The sequence below is a fragment of the Chlorocebus sabaeus genome, chromosome 7 (assembly GCF_047675955.1).
Source record: "Chlorocebus sabaeus isolate Y175 chromosome 7, mChlSab1.0.hap1, whole genome shotgun sequence".
Taxonomy (NCBI): domain Eukaryota; kingdom Metazoa; phylum Chordata; class Mammalia; order Primates; family Cercopithecidae; genus Chlorocebus; species Chlorocebus sabaeus.
The window spans coordinates 92,678,422-92,699,340 of record NC_132910.1 but is presented as its reverse complement, the minus strand read 5'-3'; the positions used below and the strand labels follow the sequence as shown (position 1 = coordinate 92,699,340).

Here is a 20,919-nt window from a genome sequence, read left to right as displayed (position 1 = left end):
TTTAAATACTTTGTCTAATCATTTATGAAGAAAATTTGGGAAAAGAACTATGACATTCTCTATAAAGCTACTTAGACGATGAACTCTTGGAAGACAAAATTCATTTAGAATGCCCAAAGCATGACACAGTTTCTGAACCAAAGGAGACTGTAAATAATTTTTTTAATTGAATTCTGTTACCTCCAATGCAGCAGCAATGTAAGATAGTACCCCTGCTGTTGTTGTTGTTTTTTGGTTTTGGTTTTTGTTTTTTTTACAATGTCTGAGAAACTCTAGAAATGGAGAAAAACTAGACCTTACATGAATATACTTTCCTGGACTGGGTTTCCTGTGATTAGCCTGTAGTTAGCAACATTTTAAAGTCTCCGGACCTGTGTTGTTGATCACAGTAGCCATTAACCACATGTGGCTATTTAAATTTATCTGTAAATTAACTAAAATAAAACTAGAAATTCACTTTCTCACTTGAGCCAGACACACAGCAAGTATTCAAAAACCACATGTGGTAAATGGCTACGATTTTGAAAACAGAAGACAGAACATTTTCACTGCAGAAAGCTCTGTGGGACAGAATAGATCCAGGTATAGACTTTGGTTTCAGACAAATCTGGGTTTGAAATCTGAATTAGCCCCTTACTAAGTGTAAGGTTTGGGACAAATTAATTTCTCAGAATCTCACTTTTTTTTTTTTTTTTTTGAGATGGAACCTTGCTCTGTCACCCACGCTGGAGTGCAATGGCACAATCTTTGCTCACTACAACATCCACCTCCCAGGTTCAAGCGATTCTTGTGCCTCAGCCTCCCAAACAGCTGGGATTACAGGTGTGTGCCACCACACCTGGCAAATTTTTGTATTTTTAGCAGAGACGGGGTTTCACCATGTTGGCCAGGCTGGTCTCAAACTCCTAACCTCAAGTGATCTGTCCACCTTGGCCTCCCAAAGTGCTGGGATTACAGGTGTGAGCCACCGTGCCTGGCCTCAAGAGCCACACTTTTTTCATCTGTAGAATGGGGAAAATGGCAATTGTGAGGTGTAAGTGAGCTCATTCATAAAAGCTGCGTAGAACAGGCCTTGACAAACAGTGAACACTCAAAACTGTCACCTCTTATTAGCAATTATCCAACACTGTGAATGTCACAGCTAACCACCAACCAGTCACCTCATCTATCACAATTATCCTACTCACCCTTCTCACAGGAAGATAAAAAGTATCCACTAACATCCCTATAGTCTAGTTCATTAAAGTGCCAGTTTGCAATTAATAAAGCTTGCCCTAATTTCTTTTTCAGGAAAGTCTTGCTATGAGAAAAAAAAAGTCACGTGAACTAAACCTGTGTTAGTGATGTGGCTAGTTTATATTCTGGTACAAGCTCTTTATCAGGCCAAATACTAGCAACAAACATTTTTATATTTGGATGGTAGTGGTCTTACTGGGAAGACATACTCCTTGATATGATTTGAACATTTTCACAAAAAGGAAGGCTGTCATATTTTGCCATGAAAAGGGCAAAGCCTAGTACAGTAGCACTGAAGAGGCAGAGACAAACTGAGGTAGTCAAGGTGAGGTTTCTACAGCTGGTAAATTTGAGCAAAGTTTTGAAAACATAAAAACCATGATGGGGAAAGAAAGATAAGTAAAGAAGAATGATAAAGAAATAATACCAAGACAAAGGAAAGGGTAAGAAGGAAAAGAAGCCTTATAGCTTTAACCCTTCAAGAATAACGAAATATTTTCCTTTCATTCCATAGGCCAAGGCATTCTCTTTTAGTTGTAGCTTCCAACAACAGAATTTGTTAGGCCTGAATTTAGTAGTGGTCAATTTTGGCCTCTCAAGTACCATTATTATATAGTAGAAATTATATTTTATTTATATCATATATATTAATTACATATGACTATATATGTATGTCATACTTTTAAACTCTAAAAATAGATATAGAAAGCTATTTTGATGGTTTTCTGAACAGTTCCAGCATTTGCAGTTAAAGATAAATAAGTCCAGACAATAGAAAGTTCCCAGAAGTGCTTTTAAAATTAATGTCCTTCTTCTGAATTCTTCAGGTATTTATATAAAAAGATTTGCATTAGAATTATCCTTCATCGTAAAAATCAGCCAATTATTACTAAACAATTTTCCAGTGGTGCCTCTTTAGATAATTGTTTAACTATTAAAACGTACCCTATAATTTATAACAGCCATTTTGACACCAGTCTCTATGTGTTCACTCAGCGCTGCCACAGAAGACATACCTTGTCTGTTTTAGAACAAAATACCACATGAGAATTTGTAATGATGCACAGTTCTTATTACCTGCTGATAATAACCTATTCGGTGAAAAGGACACCTAATGATAGCGCACATCTCCCACTCACAAATAACTGGACTCAAACATTGCTATTGCATCTCACCAGCCCCTTACAGAAGCAAAGAGATGTGATGACCATAATCCTCAGGAATAACACTTAAATTTAAAAATCTAGGAACAGCTTATCTTTTACTAAGCACAAATGCACATTAGACTGCAAATCCTCCAGTACTCTTTCTCCAGACAGTTTCGCTAGACTTGGCTGTCGTTCTTCTGTTTATTATTCTTGCTGATTAGACCTCTAGCATCTCTTGTTCCAAATACTTAGCTTCATATGAAATGTATCAAGTGATTTAGCCTGAACATTAGATCCCTGTGGCAGTCCCAAACGTCTTGTTTCTAAAACATTGCTTTCCAGTCTACTTTCTGACAAGTAAACTAACCTTCTCAAGTCTATATGAAAAAGCAATAGTGTTTATAAAACTGCTAAGGGGGAAGTTGTCTCTCTTAATGAAGTTTATTTGGCAACTAGCAGTGTTTGGACTCCTGAGCTCTAATGTGGTCAGTGTGGTTGCTTTTTTCTCCCTAGATTGGACAGAAGAACTTATCTTTTACAGCACTGCTGGTTCTTTCTTCTCCACTTGGGCTGTACAAATTATCTGATACAGAGCTAACAGAGATCCTTTCCTCATGATAGGAAAATGGTCAGTTTTAGTACTGTATCTCCTCTTTCACTGGCCTCATGAACTATTCTTATCTAAATGGTAGTTATCAAAACCATTATTATAAGTAGATTGCCATTCTTGTCTTTATAATTTTTACTTTTCATTTTTCTCTGCTTTATATCACTTCTATGCCTTTCAGCTTTTGTCTAAGGAAAATGGGTTTTGTAGACATCATCCAACACTTGGCATGCCTCATCCCTTCTGTGGGATTACAGATATGTCACAATCTTTAAGATTTTGACCCTTTCTACTGGGTGTACTTGTTGCAGGTTTCCCAAGATGGCTGCATTTTTTGTAGTCTAAGAGGTCAGATTTATTTGGAGGGCTTTTTTTGGCATTGGCGGAGTGAAAAGTGAAGCGGTATGGAAGGCAGAAGTGAGTAACTTTTTTCTTGCACCAGAGCAATCCCTGAGTAACTAAGCCTGCACTATTAACTTACATGACCAAATTACTAATAAATTTTTTTTGACAAATACAGAGTGAGAACAAAGAAAATTGAAAAATCTTACAGAGTATATACATCATCTAGGTTAGAATACAGTATAGAAAATTATCTCCATTCAGTTATAAAACATACTTCTAGGCAACTAACGTTAAATGTGGCCATGTGGTGGGACCACAAACATTCATTAAAAAATATACATTTAAGGAGTACAAAGGCAGTGCTGTTACATGGCTATATTGCATAGAGGTAAAGTCTGGGCTTTTAGTGTAACCATCACCGGAATAATGTACATTGTACACATTAAGTAATCTCTCATCCCTCAACCTCTTTCCATCCTCCAAACCTTTGGGATTCTCCAATGACTATTATTCCACATTCCATGTCCATGTGTACACATCACTTAGCCACCACTTCTAAATGACAATATAGCACATTTCACTTTCTGTTTCAATTTGTTTTACTTGAGATAATGGCCTCCCATTGCATCCATGTTGCTGCAAAAGACATGATTTTATTATTTTTATTGCTGAATAGTATTTCATTGTGTATGTATATATATATGTGTGTGTTTATATATATATATAGATAGATGGTGTGTGTGTATATGTATATATGCTGTGTATATATACATACGCACACCATAGAATCTCTCTCTTTGGATGTGTTGTGTAAATAATGGTGGAAGTGTTCACCATCTATTGTTTTCTTATACTCCATACAGACTACCATCATTCCCATCTATTCATCATTAACATATCACAATTTCCAAAACTATAGTTCTGTAAAATTCAGATTGAGAACTTCTTAATGAAATTTGTAGCTTTCCTAATCTTATCAGAACCATGGAATGGACTGGGGTCTAGAGACTTGGACCCAAGGCTTGATTCTGTCATTAAACAGCTATGTGACGCTAGCACGGTACTTTATGTCTTTAAGTGTCAGTTACCTTGTCTTTAAAGTAAGGAGATTAGATTGGAGGTGTCTAAAGTCCTTTCCAGTGCCTAAGTAACATCTATAAAGATCACAGGTTGAAAACCTCAGCATATGATAGAATCCATCCATGTTATGTTGGTTCCCCAAACCACCAGATTCAACACCAAAGGGAATTTCTCTGGTCTAATCATCTTAATTTACAGGAAGAGAATAATAAGTGCCGAGAAATTAAATGTATTATTCAATTTTACATAAAGAGGTTAAATTGAGATTTAACAATGTGTTTTGGATCCCCACTTTAATTCTTTACCAGAAGTTCATTCAGCTAACATAGCACAAGGAATATGCTATGCATTGTGCTGCTTCTCCATATTAATTTCAAAAGTGCTCTGCTTCAACCACAAAAATCCATGATTACAGTATGTTTGGTACTTGCACCTCCATATGTATTGACTATATCTAAAGTGTAGTTATTAGTAGATATTGAGGGATTTTTTTCATCTCACAGCTTAGATCTAACTATCCTACACCATCACTACTACCACTCAAAGTTTACTACATTGTAATTTGCTCCAGTCCATTATGTCCAAATAGCTACATTCTGGGTCAGAACGATAAATTGAACATCCTACCTACAATTGCTCTGCAACAACTCCTTTTCATCCTGGCTCACTTTAGTTCAATTATCACCTCTACCTTGGAGGAGTAGGAAGATGGGAGTTTCACCATCTCCTTGCACCAATGGGAATCCACCACACTTTTGCTTTTATACTGCTTGGCACATAGGTAAATACTCAATAAAAATGAATGATCATTATTATTTTTGTCTTCGTTACTTTACTGAATAGCTGTGCCAACACTGGCATCCTCATCATCTCCCAAAATTTAAAACAAAAAAAATGTTTTTCTGAGCCCTGTATTAAATTTGATGTTTACTATAGATTTTTCATAGATATACTTTAGTCAGTTTTGGAAAATTCCATCTATTCTTATTCTTCTCAGAACTTGACATTAACTTTTCCTGTATCGTCAAGATTATTTTGATAGATGTTCTGATGTTGAGCCATCCAGACAATCCTCAAATAAACCATATTTAATTGCAGCAAGCAGGCTCCTGCTGGGGAAGGTTGTGTTGCTGGTTTGTTTTACTGTTGTGTTATGTTAGCTAATGCTTTATTTAGTATTGAAAAATGTTATTGAGTTTTAAAAAATCTTGGTCTGGCAACTTTGCTGAACTCATTTGTTTTAGTAGCTTGTTAATTTGTATGGCTTTCATCTATAATGAAAATTTTACCTCCTCTCTTTTAATCTTTATAATTCTTATTAATTGCACCAGCAAGGTAGTACCCTCTATAGGAAGTGTGCAGGCTCGGGAGAGAAACCTGAGTTCAAGCTTCAGTTCCACCACTTCCTACTGGTAGTCCCTGCACCAGTCACCACCCTTTCTGGTGCTTCAGTTTACTTATCTGAAAAGTGCAAAGGAAAGTATCTCATGAATTTGAGAAAGCTACATATGTTAACATACTTGGAACTATGGATGAAAATAAATGTTAACTATTGAAATATTCATGGTATGAAGTTAAGAATCAAAGACACCTAACCCAACTCCGGACATTTAGGACAATATTCCCAGAGAAGCCATGATCAGACTGAGACTTCTGGACGAGGTGAGTGAGGAGAAGGGGGCAAGGAAGAGACAGACACTGGATGAAGTAGTGCATTTCCAATAAGAGAAACGTGTCCAAATGTTTGGCTATGAAAGAAAGTGTGTTGTGTTCAGGGGCTGACAGTAGTTCAGTACCCTGGACACTCAGCTCTTTACTTGCAAACAATAATTGTTGCACTAGATAATAAGTTTCTAAAGATAATCATGTGTGCTGCGTCTTTTTATCCTTCACAGCACTTGGCAGGGAGTCATGTGCAGAGAAAGTGATCAGTAAGTATCCACTGTTGTTTAGAACTTTTGGTGTGCTGTTAGCTTCTTTGGATTAAACACCTTAGCCTGGAAGCCATGTTTTATAAATTGCAGTGGCTCAGAGTAATATGGCTTGACTTAAGAAAGGTCAAGGTTTAGAAGACGAATGCCTCAATATCAAGTCAAATAAACCATCAGCATAACCACATCTTTCCAGTTTTAGAGGTTCATTACAAGGATCTTGCTTTTCAGGGGTAGAATCGAAAGATACCAAATACAGATTTTAATCTGATATTTGAGGTAACTACAAATTTTTTAACAGCATAACAAGAGAAGAAACTATATTTCTTCTCTTAAACCCTCAAGAGAAGAGATACTAAATAAATTAAATTTCAGCAATACTATTATTTTCACACAATTTATCGTCTCTTTTTGGTCCTACTGAAATAACTTCTCAAAATATTCAGCAAATAAAATTAAGAAAATGAAAGGATTTCTGTTTGAAGGAATTTAGAGAATAGGGTGTGACTTGTTTCAATTTCCTTTCATTTACTGAAACATTTACTTTGCAAATTTATAAAATTATCCCCCCATATTAAAACTGGCACAAAATACTAAACAAACCTATTTGTTTTCAGTTTTCTAAAGTTCATACTCCTAATAAGGAAGGTAAAGATCCTATTTGTTACCTGGCCAAAGTACACCCTCAGAAAATTCTATTTCCCTTTCTGACCCTGACAATAAGAAATATGCTGTGAATAGTTTCCCAAAAGCCATGTGATCACCAGTAATATACTATGAGTCAAATATAGTCAAACTCATTTTCTCAGAACCTTATCTAACTTGACCCTTCGGTAATACATGTTGGATCATTGACAACAAGAATAACGTTATTATAGGTCTACTCTGTGCCAGGCAAGGTGTTAGACACATAAGGATTCAGTGTTTCTCAAACTTCAGCCCTTCCAACTCCACCATCACAATTCTTGTCATCTATGACCTTTAGCATACACCTGTGGAAGAGGCAATATGAACACAGGTAAATACAGTGAAACACTGCAGATATTATGAGAGAAATATCTATCAGGTGGAGAACTCACAAAGAAAAGGTGTGAGGCAAGACAGGAGGTAAAGATGGCATCTGGCCAGGAAAATGTCACAGAGAAAGTGAGTCTTTAAAGATGAATATGTAAAAACAAGCATATAAGGGATTAAAATCCCTCTAGATAGCAGCAGGCAGAGCAAGTATGACAGGCAGGCAAGGGATAGGAGGTGTACAAAGCCTGGCCTTCTCTTTTGAAGACCTGGGAGCTGGCCAATCCCTCCTCGAAGGCCTTCCCGAACATCTCCTCTTTCAGGGTGCTTAGCTCAGTGACAGTCCTTCTGATTGTCTTATGTGACCCTAAACCATCTATATATACACATTTGCCTCCTGGGGAAAAAGCCTGACCACTTGTTTTAACCAATAATTTTTACTTAACTCACAAACTCAAATCTCTTGTACAAATAGTTCATCCAATCTTCAATCTAGCACTTCTAATCACTTACAGGACATTTTAAGTAGTTTGTTCCACTTCTAGCTCTATTGTGATATTTCTAAAACCAAGTTCATCCATTCCCCTACCTTGCCCCATGTGTTAGCTGTAATATATATCCGTTCCTAACATGTTTATCTTTCCTGACTCTCGTGGTTAAAATCTTGGGCATCCTCTGACTCTTCCCTGTGCTCTGCTCCCCTAACTCAATCCAGACCAGTCAAGTATTTAGGTAGGTGCCCAACCCATATTAGGCTCTCAAAATTATTAACTGCTGAATTGCCAAAATCAATTCAATGAATAAATAGAACACTGGTAAATCAAATCTTCCTTGAAATTAGCTTGTCTTTCTATTCTCCATTCTATTTGCAGTACCCTACTACTTAGCATCCATTAATCCATTCATTCCCTCATTCATTTTTGCTTTAAATATTGCTTTAAATACTCAAGCAAATATTTGTTGAGAGACTACCGTATGGCTGGCACTAATAGGTGATGGGGATATAACAATGAATAAAATAACAAAACTGCATAAATTGGACTTTCATATTCATATTCTAATGAAGGGAGATGTTAATAATCAAATAATTCAATAACACATATAAGTCCATAGTTCCTTATATGAAAATATTAAATCAAAAAAACTCTAAAAACTGAAAGTTTCTCCTTAATTCACTGGTTAACAAAACACACACTGAACTAACATTAGACTATGTGTAAGCTGTATTTATTCCCTTTTGAGGAAGTACCTGAATAAGCTTGGTCGTTACATGATATATAGTAAACACACTATATTACTTTCCAAAATCTGAAAAATAATTTGAATTCCCAAACAGGATTGGGACAGGGAGTGCTGGGGAGGCTGCAATTTGAAGTACATCAGTCAAGGATTACTTCATTGCAACAGGGATATTTGAGCCAAACCCCAAAGCAGGTATGGGGAAGAGGGTGATATCTGAGAGAAAAGCATTCTAGGAAGAAGGAACAGCAAGGTAAAAGACTCTTGGACAAGAACATAGTAGTATGGTTGATGAATAGAAAAGGTGCCAGTGTAACTGACTCAGTGAGTTAAGGAAAGAGTAGTAGATGGCAGACATCAGGGGTACAAATCACTTAGAGACTTAATATCCACTGTAACAGAATTTGGCTTTTATTAGAGTGAGATGAAAGAACCATGGGGGGTTTGGAATAGAGGAACAGCATAATCTGATTAATATTTTAACAGGATTATCCTTTGTGGTGGATAATCTCCAAAGACAGCTGCCATCAATCAATGTCTTCCTCCCATGAACATGCATGACACTCTACTCATCAAGAGGTGGAATCTTTGTCCTCTCCCCTTCAATCTGGGTGGTCTTCTGACTTGCTTTTCCCAAAAGAATAAAACAAATGTTACAGTCTGGAAATTACATATCCAAGCCTTAAGTGATTACAGCTCCAACTTCCTCTCTTATGGAAGTTGGTCAAGTTGTGAAGACTCTGACAACCCTGAAACTATCATGCTGTGAGAAAGTCCAGTTTAGCCATGTGGAAAGACTAAGAGGAGGAGAGCCAAGGGGCCCATACAACAGCCAGAACTGAGTCTCTCTATCTGTGACTTAATGTCTGAGCCATCTCAGACATCCCTTGACCATTGAGTCATACCAGCTGAGGCCATATACATTGCAGTGTAGATACAAGTCATTCTCTTTGTAACTTGTCCTAATTCTTAGGTTTGAGAAAATAAAATGGTTCTTATTTTACACCACTAAGTTTTGGAGTAGTTTATTATATGGAAATTAGTAATTGACATTGAAACTACTATGAGACTGAGTGGTGGGAAGACACCTGGAGAGAGGCAAGGACACTGTCAGTGAAGGCCAGAAACACAGTGATGAAATAGTTCAACCTAAGACTTGCTAGATTGGAAAATAACAACTGTTCTCATTCTTGCCTTTCCAGGCAGCAAAAGATTCTCCAAGAAATAAGTAGTTTCAGGGCAAAGATCAAATCCAGGGTGTACTATTACATGTGCTCTCAGGTTGAAGATCAAATCAGTTGTATGGCAGGGAGGCCCTTCATTAAGAACTCCGAAAGATTTAAAGTGGTGCCTCATAGACCTTTCTAACTAGGCAAAGGGCTTCTAAAAATGCTAAGGGTTTCTATGGCATCTCGACTTCCCAACAAATTAAAGTGGAACTTGTCTCAAGGATTTGAGACAAGTCGTCTTTTATCTAACGAAGTGAATGAATCTCAATAAAATTCATAGGAAGCCCCCCAAATTTTAAATATCATTGAACTTAAAAACAAAAAGCAGTTAAACAAAAGTGAGTATACAAAAAGTCTCTAAATTATTAACGCTCTAACATCAGGAAGCAGGCTACACCAATGCAAAGAATAGCAAAAATTATTTCTCATAGAAAAGAAAGAAAGAATGAGAAAAAGAGCCCAAAGTACAAAAGGTAAAGTTAAAAGCCACAGAGAACGATTCCTAGGGAACAAATTTAAACCTTAATCAGGAAGATGTATTGCTTCCAGAGCAAGAACTTAGGACGTATGCCGGCTCTATTTAGACTTGCTATGGACTAGCGACTATTATATGCCTTCTATTGTCTTGTTTTGAAATTGCATTGTTTAAAGCAATTGTCCTATTTTTGTTTTACTGTTGTATGTTGGGACAAGGGGAAGGTCACAGATAACTTATCTTTTTAGTTACAGGTTTCTACACTCAAGAAACTACATCGGAGAAATATCATCCTTATCTGGAGATCCAGTTTAGAGACTTAAAGTCTGAGTTAGATACCATAACAAGATAAGCTATAGGGGATCCTGAAAGTCAATAATTAGTTCAATGGTACAACTATTTGAGACCAACATGATGTAAAGTCCAAGTTAGCTATGTATAGAGGTCACATAAAGAGAGATGGATGCCTGGCCAGCATGAGCTTTCCAGCTATCCAAGCTGATGTTCTAGACATGTGAAGGAAGATGCCTTCTTGAATATCTCATCTCCAGCAGCCTAGGAGGAGTCAAGCAGCCGAAAGTAGCCCAGATTACAAGATCATGATAAATAACAAATTGTTGTTATTCAAGTCACTGAGTTCTGGGGGTGTTGTTTTGTTTTGTTCTTGTTTTATTGTTATTGATCCTTTTGATGCAGAGACAGGTAACTGAAATGCTGTGGCTGCCATGTTGAGAACAGGCTGTAGTAGAGATGAGGGGACAAGCAGCAGGCACTTTTGCAATAATACTGTGAGACATGACAGCAACTTGAACCCAGGTGACAACAGTGAAAAAAAGGGTGAGAAGAGATAGGATGTGGCGTATATTTTGAAGTCCTAGCTAAATAATTTGGTGGCAGATTCAACGTGGAATATGACATAAAGAGACGTTAAGGACAAATCCAAGACAGATTGATTGATTATCTATGGAACTAAGAGAATGAAACTGCCATCAAGTAAGATGAGGAAGAAGGTGGAGCAAGCAGATATGGCAGTAAAGGCTGGAATCCAGTGAGTACTAGGCATCCAATCAGAGGTGGGTGAATAACAGATAAATAGACGGCTAAATGAGTCTGGAGTTCAGGGGAGAGGTTATGGCTAGATTCACATGTACATTTGTGAATCATCAATGTAAGAAGGGATTAAAAACCGTGACACTAGATGAGATCACCAAGACAGAGAGTACAGATAGAGAACAGGCCTAAGGACTGAGCCCCCAGACTGCTGTATTTACATGTTAGGGAAATTAGGAACCAGCCAGAGACTGAAATTGTTGCTGGTAAAGTAAAAGGAGACTGAAATTGTTGCTGGTAAGGTAAAAGGAAAATAAGGAGAAGGAGAGTGGCTTGGAAGCCACATGAAGATCTCTCAGGTCCTGCTGAAAGGGTACATAGGAAGGGACCCAAGAACTAACCACTGGATTTAATAAAAAGGATGTTCTTGGTACCTTCGACAAGTATATTTCTAGTAGAGAAGTGGACATGACAGACTGCCTGGTACAAGAGAGAATGGACAGAGGAAAACTGGAAACAGAGAATATAGTTAATGTTGTAAGTTTTCCTATAAAATGTGGGCAGAAAAAAACAGATATAGAAGTGAGGAGAAGCATGAGGAGAAAAACATGAGTCTTTTTAAAAAATGGTAGAAATTATAGTATGGCTACATGGTATTGGGAAAGACCCATAAGAGACAGAGAAAAAAACGGTGATGGAGAGAAAGAATGAATTACCAGAGTTATGTCCTTGAGCAGAAAATGAGAATGAAACTACACTCCTGAATTAGCTGTGATAGATTTTTAGCTGGTTTCCTTATCTCTAATTGTCTTTTCTTCAATAAATTCTACCTCAAACTAATTTCCCTAAAATGCTACTTTTATTACAGTATTCCAACATTATTTTGCTATATTACTTATGTTTCCTACCTCTTTTACAGTTGTCTGCTTAGCTGTCAAACACCTGAATGATGACTGACTCTTACTGAAGTCAATCCTAATAGACTCTGACCAACCCTCTGCTAAGCACATGGAGCACATTGTCCTTACTCAAAATGTAAGTATAGAGACAGACACATAACAATGAGTTTACAGACATTAAAGTTGTTATGAGGGAATGCAGACTGCACCAGAAGAATTCATGTAAGGTAGAAAATAATTCTGCCTGAGCAGTAGGTGGGGACAGAAAATGTTATAGAGGGTTAACATTTTGAGTAGGACCCAGGAAGGCTGACAAAGAATGGCAAGTGTGTCTGGAACACTGAGGCAGGGTGACCATAGCTGAAGAGGAGACTTCACTGCAGAGGCTACCCAAGCCCTTTTAGAGCTTATTTCCCACTAGTCACCAGTGGGAAACCTCTACAGAAGTTAGCCCAGGCTCTTTACTGCTCCCCATCCCACTCCCTGTGCTTTGCTTTAAGCACAGTAACCCATGGTAATCCAGAAGCCAAAGGGAGGGTGTGGGAAAGAAGGCTGAACTATATATCCCAACTGAACAACACACACCTCTGGCGTACCCTACAACATTCCCAGGGGTTTGTGGGCATAGAGGGTTCTAAACGAACCAATTTCAAGATCCATTACTTGCACAGGAGCCCCTTTTACCAGAGATATGCCTGATATGTGCCCAAAGCAGGCAGATTTCTGGCAAGTTCTCCTTCCTCACTTCCTCTTTCATAATTACCCTTCTCCCACTTTAGGAAAGAAATGCCTCTCTCTCCCTATCCAGAATCTTAACATATGTCTTGCCTCACCAGGATGCCAAATAAAAGGGCGATTTGAAAAGTTGATCTAAGAGACATCTTTAATCAAAGCATTGACATATCTACTTGTATGATATGTATTTCCAATGTTGTTTTAGTTTTATGCTTAATAATCACTTACCAAAAATTAATGGTTCCTTTGATTAATTTTGTAATGATAGTATTTTAAATAACATAAGCAAGAATAATTTTCCCAATAAAAATCCTTCAAATAAAAGATCAAGTTTTACGTACTTATTTTTGTTGCAGATGAGTCAGGAGAGCAAATAACCTAAAAATATAAAATCTTTATCAAATGTTCAATTAAGAAATAATTATTTGATAATTTTAGAGGTCAGTGCTAACAGTGTGCAAGGACTACTTTGTCAAATTTCTATTAGAAGGAACATGAGCAAAATACCTGGGAAGGAGAAGTAGCATTCAGTGATATAAAGGACCAAAGACCCTCTCTGGGCTCCTTTGGTGTGTCACAATGGCAAGCAGAGCTCACCCCCACCACCACCCCCCCCCCATCAACCTTACAACCATCATATTTTCCTGTTCTAGAACGATTTGCAGTTTCAATTCCCTCATTTCACAAAATAATTTGTCACTTTCCTCATCTTGTCTGTATCCTGTCAGCACTTGGAGGAACCATTAGCATTTAGAAAAGAAACAACTGTGTATTACATGCAGACTTTTAAGAAATCCAATTTTATCTGGTCTACATAGAGTCTTCTGCCCCTACAGTGGGATGAAACACTGTGAAATAAGTGCATACAAATACTCTGGCTCTGGATGTGAAATGTGGACAAATAATATCATTTAACTAAACTGAGATCAAAGAGCCTCTTTTTCTTCTCTTTCTGACTCCAGCACTAAACAACTTTTTTATTTAAAAAAGGGCAATATTCTGCCCAGGCGCGGTGGCTCAAGCCTGTAATCTTGGCACTTTGGGAGGCCGAGGTGGGCGGATCACAATTTCAAGAGATTGAGACCATCCTGGCTAACATAGTGAAACCCTGTATCTACTAAAAATACAAAAAAAATTAGCCAGGCCTGGTGGCAGGCATCTGTAGTCCCAGCTACTCAGGAGGCTGAGGTGGGAGAATGGCGTGAATCCGGGAGGCGGAGGTTGCAGTGAGTGGAGATTGCGCCACTGCACTCCAGCCTGGGAGACAGAGCAAGACTGTGTCAAAAATAAATAAATAAATAAATAAATAAATAAATAAATAAATAAATCTATATTATTTTACATAGGCAAATTAATAAATAGCATTAAATCACCCCAAATGGTGACCAGGGTCTATTTCAAGGTAAGGATAGCAGCATTTTAGTTTTCAGTCCACTGTGAACACCTGAGTTTTCTTAGAAGAGAATACATATGATATCCAAAAAGGAGCATTAACATTAGAATCAAGATAAATCTCAGTGGAGTGTCTGTCTTACCCAGTTGTGTCCTAATGCAAGTGAAACTCTGCATGCCTTTTTTTTGTTTGTAAATTCAGGATAAAAATGCAATGGTTATTCAAATTCAGTGAGGACATACAGATGAAGGGCCAGTATGGTGCCTGAAACATAGCACAGGGTTCCTCTTTGTAACTTTCAAATTCACATGAGGTTCCTGCTGGAATGGCACTGTTAATAACAATAATTTCTGTTTCAGGCTTTCTGTCAAGATTTCTTAGCTACTTGTGCTTACCTAGTCAATACAGTCTGGAAGCTGAGTAAAAAGTAGCCCTTGTCTGCCCACAGCTGTTAACAAATAGTACAGTACAAAATATACATACACACACATATATACACATGTACAGTATATATACACACATATAGGCATATATGTACACATATAGACATATACTTGATAGTATTTAATTAGTGAAATTCACCATCAAGTCGGTGTTAGTTAATGCATTCCAGTACTCACTAAAACAATTTTTCCTTCAACTCCTTTATGGAATGTTTCCATCCAACCCGTTCCTATAGGACAGCAGCAAGTATTTAAGCGATGTTTAGTGTCAGTAGTCTCATGCAGTTACTGTAATCACTGGGTAAGTGAATCAAAGAGCTAATATTGAGTAAAAGAACTGGCTTCTTGCCAACCCTTCTACCATAATGCCTTCTGAAAAGAGGACGTCCCAAATGGTTAACCATATCATCACCAGTTGTGATATTATGGAAACCTCTTCTCTGACCTCTCCATGAACCCCAGCCTTCTAGTTGTATGGATGAATGGATACATAGATAGGCAGAGACAGATATCTAGATCAATCCACATTTGCCTACTATTTGTCAAGCTCTCTCAGCAAAAAGTGATGCAAATTAGACAAATGTTTTCATTCGGGGACCATAAAGGAAATTTCTCCAACGAACCAAACACATATTGATACTCAAATGAATATTATTTGATTAGAAAAATAATCTTTAAATATATAATAATGTCAATTGCACAAGTGCCATACAAACATTACTTTACAACCAACATTCTACCATTACAACGCTGCCTGAAAATAAATAGGGATTGATTATCACTGTCAAATTGTAGGAAATATTTTTATGCAGATAATACCATCCTCTATAAATATCAACAATCTTAAACTTGTCTGAGTTGGAATTTCAGCTCTACCACTTTCTAGCTCTGTGACCTTGAGAATTTCCTCAGCTGTAAAATATATTGCCTACCATATAGGTTTATTGTGATGTTTTTAAAAAATACATCCTTAGAACAATGTCTGATACATAGTAAAAACTCAACAATGTTAGCTATTATTCATACTGTTTCTCATAACTTAAGTTATGGGTCTGAAGACAGAACTCTGTATTATCATTAGCTAACCCTCAGAAAAATAGTTAACACAATGAGCAGAACTCAACATTAAACTCCAGGACAGATGGGGAGAAAAGGACAGTAGTCTGTATTTCTAAAAGATTTAAAACTGTTTTGGGTCAGAGACCTATTTAAAAAGTTGATCAAAGTTGCGGATATTTTCCTGAGAAAAATCCACATGTACCCAGCATTTCAGGGCTCCTTTTCTAGCTATCCTGAAATCCATCAGAGGCACCAAATCTGAGATGTGTATCCCGTAGGCTTTAAAACCTTCCATTTCCAAAAGCTATTTCAATAAATTTTAAGGCACTGTTTTTCTCCATCCCGCAAGGAAATTTATAAACAAATATTTCATTGACAAACATTGGGCCTTGCAATATAGCTGTTGATATTTGTTACATTAATTTCAAGGATTAAAACAAAAGAGCATCATTTTAATCACCAGTAGTCTGCAGGAAAATTCCAACCAGAACTATAGCTTCCCATCAAGTTCTGGAGTTGCCACTACAAATCAAGCAGGGAACGGTGAAACCAAAAGTATGGGAATACCCTGCCTATCAGAAGTTCCAGACCAATGGCCAACTGACCCTTTTCTGTCACTGTTGCAAAGCAGATGATACTGCAGCAGAGGCTCTTCTGATTGACTAAAATTCTGTGAGAAAACAGAAACGCAAGGATACGAAACTAAGACAATCATAACGAACCTTAAGATCTCTACGATACTTGTTAACTTTAAGTAAAACTAGCTTTTTCTTCACTTTTTAGATCTAAATGGCTTTCGTTGTGTTTTCAGTTCTTCTCTTTATATATCTTTATGTTCCTTCCCTTGGATCTTGTATCTCCTTTCTCTGTTGACCACATTATTTAACACGAAAACAAGAAGAGTTTAAATTTTTAACCTGTATTGTATCTTTTTTATTTATTTATTTTTTTGACAGGCTGGGGTGCAGTGGCAGATCATAGCTCACTGTAACCTGGAACTCCTGGTCCCAAGCTATCTTCTTGCCTCAGCCTTCCAAAAGTGTGTTGTATCTTGATACTTTCAGTAGAGTGGTTCACCTTGCCTCCTCTACATGGCAGGATGCATAATCACCAGTTTATTCTGTAATAGCACAGTAAGAATTCAGTCTAGCTAATATGGCCTCTTTCACCACACTGACAAAATAAGGATGACGACCACTTAGTTGGCCACCACCAGTATCATAATATTAGAAAGTAGTTTAAAAATATGTAATGGAAACTAGCTGGTGACCACCACTTCACTTCCAGTTTTGAAATTGCTGACTCATCCTATTTAAGAATCTGTTGTAAGGGTCATTTAATAATTAGTTTGGTTTACACATACTTTGAAGTTAACATAGTTTTTAATGCATGGAATTACATAAAGTCAAATGAACTGTATACCCTAGTAACATGCGGTCTTAATAACACTTGAAAAAATTGGCTGGATTTTCATTTAAAAGCCACCGTGAATAATGATTTTATTTCAGTGAAATTCGCTCGTATTTTTTCCAAGTTCCTTTGGCATTCTAGATACACTATTGCTTCTCTAATAGATAACTGGCTGGCTCAGAGTTGGAACCAATACAGACCCAGGCCTGACTGCCAAGCACTAACCATTCCTGCAAATTTCTCTCCCAGAAGACGTGTGCAAGCAAAGAAGAGGGCGATAATTTGATTTTGCAAAGATAGAGATAGACGCGCACGCACAAACATCTGCACCGGCCCACAGGGAGTTTGGGGCGGGAGCAGTTAGGAAGCGGGGAGCTGCGGTACCTTTCCTTGGCCTTCCTGAGCTTGACTGGGTGCAGAACTCAGCCTTCAGGGCTGCGGGACAGCGTCTTCTCAGAAACCGGCAACTTGGCTGGGGCCACCAGACGCGCGTCCCTCACCCTCCCAGCGGAGCGCAGGGTGCCCGGCCCGCCTTGCGCTAGCCAGCAGGCTGGAACGCCCTAAGAGCGCAGCGCAGTAGGGAGTCGCACGCCAGGGGCAAAGGGATCTGCGATCTGCGCTCCTCCGGAAGCGGGAGGATGGCGAGGAGAGCCTCGGAAGTGTCATTAAAGTGTCATTAGGGGAAAAACCAAAAACTGAAGTTGCGACTAAGTTTTCCCCAGGAGAGGGCGGGGCAGCCGGGCCAGTTGGGTAGACCAGAGGGTAGCGCTGGAGCTGGGAGGGGCCCCGGGCTTAGGCTTTCGGGGGGGAAATACCATCGCCCTTTCAACCACCACCACTCCCCTCCCAAAGCAGAGAAGCCGAGCTCTGTACCTCCATTGAGTCCTGGCTGCAGGGTGGGGGGCGACAGCCACCGCAACCGGGAGGGTGCGGCCACCCAGTTCCCTCCCGGGGGACGCAGGACTTCGAAGGCAGTGAGCGAGTCAGCTGGGATTCCCCCGGGCGCCTTCCACCCGGAGTCCCAACCCCTGGCGAAAAGAAAAGTGAAAGAGAAAGAGCCGGGAGCTGAGGCGAAGACAAACACCTCCTGCAGAGACTGGGGGTGGGGCGGGTGGCGGCGGCTCCTGGATGACTGACTGCCCCAGGTGTCACTACTTCCCGGCCTGTTTCCGTCCCTGCCGGGTCCTGGGGCGCAGAACCTGCAGGGCGAGCGCAAGGACCTCGAGGAGCCCCAGCCCCGCCTTGCAGGAACACCAGCCACCGGCCTCCGCCTCTACCTGCCGGGACACCTGTAGAGAAGACAGAAGGACACTGGAGGGAGCCCACCAGCCGCGTCCCAAGCGACGGGCACCATGTGGGAAGCTTCCGCAGCAGAACCTGGAGACCTGGGCTGGGCTGGCACACATCCAAGTCTCCCAGAGGAAAGGGAAAAGGGTGTCGGAGCCTGATGCTGGGCGGCTACTCTAGACAGGCCTCTTGGTCCCCGCATAGGCTGGAAGAAGGAAACTTTGAGGTCCAACTAGAGGAAAAGTTGGAAGAAGACACCAGGGTGGCAGCTTTGTGCAAGACAGTTCCTACATGGAGTGAACTTACAGCAATGAGCCTCTCTGCGGATCACTTTTCCAGTCTGTTGTGTAGTCCAGTGTAAAATATCACACATGGTCCCATTTGATGGAACCGTGAGATGTTGTTCTTGTAGGATTTTTTACATTGGAGGAAGGAACTGAGTTGAAGCTGAGTGATTTGCATGCCATAAAGGCAGTAGCAAAGACCTCATGCTCAGTTTTGAAAGTACTTCGCAGAATCTTGCAAATCACTGAAATCCCTGAATCACTGAAAATCCCTATTGTATGGTGCTTTCCAAATTTTCAGAGTCATGGCTCAGAGAAAATGGTAAGTCTTCCCGGAGCTCAGTTTAATTTAGCTTAAAATTTAATTATGTTTTTTAATTACATGAATATAATTATCAAATAGAAAAATAATAGAAATTATTCAATTTCCATGTACATAAAGTTCCACATAATATCATTTCATATTTTTTATGAAAAATTTGGGTTTATTTTCATTAACTCAATTTTTTGATATCAGTTTTATATTTAAAATAATTACTGATGGACTTTTTGATGAGAATTCCAACTCTAGATAGTCTCCATTGACAAAATAAGTGAGGTATAAACATGCAAAACCAGTTTTTACAATCATTCAAAATTTCACCATAGTTGGAAATTATATGTAAGAATATGAAGCAATCATCCATTTCTGTTCATGACAATGTCATGTTGAATTTTCTTGTGATGGTATCAATGGATTTCAAGACCAGACAAAATTTTTCATAGCAATACATTGAAGCTCCGATTTGCAGAATGAGCATGCACTGGGAGAGCAAGACTGCAGCTGGATTGGATCCCATCACAAGGATATTGCAGCCACAGAAGGACTGATACCCACATGTGTGAAAATAGAGAATAAGGATGAACAAGTGTATTATGTGCCCCCACCTCATTTTGGACTGCTGTAGAGCTTCTTGGACTTCTGCCATGTAAACTCCTCTAGCACCTCCTTCAGCTCCTTTAATGGATACTGTGTTCTCTGCAGCCGGTGAATGAAGCAGGTGTGCCAGACAATAAGACACCTCAGAGGCCACACTCAGCACCACCTAGCAGAGCTCGATATCAGATATTGCTGCTGCCAGAGGACATATCATCACATCTCAGATCCTGTCTCTCTTGGGCTGCTCACGAAATCTATAGAAAGTTGCTCTCAGTTGGTGCTCACTAGCCTGTGGACTTCAGCTTGTTAGCTATCCGCAGGACTGAGGGATATCAGTATCTGACTGCATACTTTTAATACATTGAGACCACCAAGAATGTTCTGAGCTACTAGAGAGTTTTCACAACACTATGAAATTGATGGAAAGTTTACTTGTAGGGTGAATTTCCAGGCATAATCTGAGTATATAGCAGTAAAAAAATTGGTCTACAACTATTTATTGGGCTTCAAATACAGTAGATTCTAGAACAAGATGGACTGAATGATATATAAAGCATTTTGTCAGAGTAGGGAGATAAAAAACATAAATAAACATAAAGTACAACTAAAAAGTATTATAATCATAAGATATGCTTTGCTCTACTATTTGCCTCCCAAATATGTTGATCAAATTTGTTTTCATAAATGCAGATATTTTAAAAGTATTTTTAATTAGTTATGAGTTCCCGCAGTTCAATAAAGTTGGGTTTGCACGTAATTTATTTTTGTTGCATTGCACTCAAACAGAAAAGTCTAATGTATGCAACTTGTGCTTTCAGTTGCCACAGGCTGTTTGGCAAAATATTGAAAATTACTCATACGAATGAACAAGTAAATTCCACTACATAAATTAAAAGCAAAGTTGAAGATTGATGAAATAATTTGAAACTGCTTTACAATGACTAATAAAATTACAACATAGAAAGAAGTGAAAATTAACTAAACCTCACAGAAGTGACCATAATAATCTTCTTGAATTCAAATAATTAACAATAAAATTATAGTTTAGTAAATTTTTAATATCTTTTTTCAAAGACAATGTCAATTGGGTAATCTTCTTTAAAATAAATTATTAATAAATGTTTTCTAACTTTTGT

General features: G+C 38.5%; 1 protein-coding gene across 3 annotated transcripts in view; it reads right to left on the bottom strand.

Moving 5' to 3' along the window:
- The window catches only part of IL15 (interleukin 15), a 96,534-nt gene extending 78,033 nt beyond the window's left edge, over window positions 1-18,501 (bottom strand). Inside the window, exon 1 of one of the 3 annotated variants that reach the window (XM_007999862.3) lies at window positions 17,678-18,501. The gene's annotated coding sequence lies outside the window, so the exon portion shown is untranslated. The remainder of the gene's footprint in view (window positions 1-17,677) is intronic. The other 2 variants (XM_007999863.3, XM_037985799.2) reach the window with 2 other exon arrangements.
- Window positions 18,502-20,919: the final 2,418 nt, after the last annotated feature.